This window comes from Cnephaeus nilssonii, assembly GCF_951640355.1.
Source record: "Cnephaeus nilssonii genome assembly, chromosome: 24".
Lineage (NCBI taxonomy): Eukaryota > Metazoa > Chordata > Mammalia > Chiroptera > Vespertilionidae > Cnephaeus > Cnephaeus nilssonii.
In genome coordinates this window covers 7,558,280-7,561,124 of record NC_137095.1, presented here as the reverse complement: position 1 = coordinate 7,561,124, position 2,845 = coordinate 7,558,280, and the positions used below count along the sequence as shown (strand labels likewise).

The following is a 2,845-nucleotide window of genomic DNA, read 5'->3' as shown; positions in this document are numbered from 1 at the left end:
CTACTGGGGATCGTGCCCACAACCCGAGCATGTGCCCTTGACTGGAATCGAACCTGGGACCCTTTAGTCCGCAGGCCGGCGCTCTATCCACTGAGCCAAACCAGCCAGGGCAGTTATTTTTCTTATACCTCTTTTAAATATTGTTGATTTTTAAGTTGTACTGTTTCCCAAATATAAGGAAAACTAACAGGAGACATTCTACATTAATGTCCATGTCCATTAACTAGGTTATAAGGACTACTAAAGTAAAAATAAAAATCATTTAAAAATGCATTCCCACGCCCTAGCCGGTTTGGCTCGGTGGATAGAGCATCGGCCTGCAGACTGAATGGTCCCAGGTTTGATTCTGGTCAAGGGCATGTACCTTGGTTGTGGGCACATCCCCAGTAGGGGGCGTGCATGGATGTTTCTAACTCTTTATTCCTCTCCCTTCCTCTCTATAAAAAAATCAATAAGCCGAAACCGGTTTGGCTCAGTGGATAGAGCATCAGCCTGCGGACTGAAGGGTCCCGGGTTTGATTCCCGTCAAGGGCATGTACCTTGGTTGTGGGCACATCCCCAGTAGGGGGTGTGCAAGAGGCAGCTGATCGATGTTTCTAACTCTCTATCCCTCTCTCTTCCTCTCTGTAAAAAATCAATTAAAAAAATATATTTTAAAAATCAATACAATATATTTAAAAAAAATAAAAATGCATTCCCAGAACTCAAAGACTTCAAAGTCCACAATTTACAACTAGAAAATTGTTATGCCTTGAAAAATGCATACCATAAAATCTGTTCCCCACCGTGTTGGATGGAACCTTCTCTCATCAGGTGCCTAGCCATGAATGGATATCTGGGTCTGTCTCCGACACCCCCATCCACCTGCTTCCCTAACTCAAGCTGCCTCTCCATTCAGATGGGGAGACAGGGAGGGGCTGAGAGAGCCAGGCTGCCCTCCCCCTCCGGCCGCCTCACTGAGGGTTTAAGGATTCCAGGCAAATCGGAGGCAGAAAGTTTCTGGTTTCAAACCCAGTCTGCCCGCCTTTTGAATTCTCTGTAACTTCCCTGTGAGAATGTGTTACCGGCTGTGAAGATCCTGGAAAGACACCTCCCTGGGACATGTGCAGCCGAAGGGCAGGCCAGCCAGTAGCTCCAAGCACAGCCTCTGGGATCTGGACAACTTCTGTGTGAATTCCAGATTCCTCCTCCCCTCTTTATGCTTTTTGCCACCCCTGCCATTTACTCGCTAGCACCCCAATAAAAGACCAGCCCCTCTACCTGGGGTGCCTTGTGCCATCAAAGGGCACCTGGCCCTTTCCTCCCTTTCAAGAAGCAAAATAAACGCCCTCTCTCTGCACCTGTCTCTTCTCTCCCTGGTGAACCCTGTCACAGCCGTGTCACCAGCCAAAACCCCAACAATGACGTGGGAAACCCCACCAGGAAGGGCTGTCCCCTCCCTCTGTCCCTGCGCAGGCGTGGCCACCGGACTTGGCCCCGCCCCCATCGCGGAGTCGCTCCGCTCAGGCGCTGGCCCCGCCCCTGGACATGGCCCCGCCCCCGGGCTCGGCCCCGCCCCCATCGCGGAGTGGCTCACCTCACGCTCTGGCCCCGCCCATCCCGCAGGGAGGAGCATGCGCAGTTCCTGGCAGACCCGGAAGCGGCTGTGGAGGGGAAGGTGGCGGCTCCCCCTGAGGAGGTGTCTGTGCTTTAAAGCCGCTGCTCTCCGTCCCCCTCCCAGCAGGGAAGGCTGAGGGGCGCTGCCGGCGCTGAAGTCCGTGTTGAGGTCCCCGCCCCGGAGCCCCTCACCGCGGTGAGTCCGCGTCCCGCGTTCCTTTGGGGGAAACTGAGGCCCGGCCCGCGGTCTCTCCGCCTCTGGCTGTGGGCCCCCGCCTGCCGCGGGGTTTTCCTGCTGAAAAACCATCCCCGGGGCCGCCGGTCCCCCCCCGCGGGGCTGGGAGTCTGGGTCAGGGGGTTCCCGCCCTTTGCGCCTCCCCCGCCCGGCGCTTTCCGCCCACAGAGCCCGGATGGCTCCCGGCCTGGGGGTCTGCACCCCGCCTTCCTAGGCCCCCCCATTAATAAGGGGTCTGAGTGCCCGGGGAGCACAGTGTCCATGGGGAGGGGCTCAGGGGGAAGAACGCGGTGTCCCCAGAAGAGGTGACCTGCCCGCAGGGAGGGCTTTGTGGGGGCGGTGACTGCGGGGGGCGGGGACCCGGGCTGGGGGGTCAGGAGGGGGAGTGAGAGAGACAGACACGTGGGAGGAGGAAGGGTAGGGAGGGGCCCCATAGGGGGTGTCGGAGGGACTGGACGGCGATGGTGGGAGTGAGGGGGGAACTCGGGAAAGTAGCCTGAGGAGGAAGGAAGTGGAGAAATAGGGGGGAGGGGGAGCCCCAGAGAGAGGAAGGGGAGCTGAGCGGGAGAGGGGTCCTGGGGAGCAGAAGTGGGGACCACACAGGAGGAGGCATCTCAGACGGAGACACTGGTTCAGAGGAGAAGGGTTGGGGGAGCAAGTGCAGGGACAGGAAGGGGGGCTTAGGGAGGAGGGAGCAGAGGGGGAGCAGCGCGGAGTCCCCAGCTGTGGGGAGCAGGACAGACTGTAACGGGCAGCAGCGGGGACACGGGCGTGGGGAGGGACAGACGGGGACCTGTGTGGAGATGGGAGCCATCAGAGACCAGGGAGAAAGGGCACCGGAAGGGAAATAGGCTTCAGGGGTTTCATGGTCCAGGTGTAGGGACAGACAGAGAGAAAAGAGCAGGGAGGGGGGAGGGGGACACAGGAAAGGACCACAGAGGAGAGAAAAGGGAACGGGGAGACAGAGACAGATCCATAGACGGAAATACATGGTAGTGGGAGGAGGGGGGAGCC

General features: G+C 58.5%; 1 protein-coding gene across 3 annotated transcripts in view; it reads left to right on the top strand.

Annotated features, from left to right (window-relative positions):
- The first annotated feature begins 1,645 nt into the window (after positions 1-1,645).
- Positions 1,646-2,845, top strand: part of LOC307094915 (zinc finger protein 519-like) — a 30,231-nt gene continuing 29,031 nt past the window's right edge. For all 3 annotated transcript variants that reach the window (XM_079764091.1, XM_079764092.1, XM_079764090.1), the window contains exon 1: positions 1,646-1,792. The gene's annotated coding sequence lies outside the window, so the exon portion shown is untranslated. The remainder of the gene's footprint in view (positions 1,793-2,845) is intronic.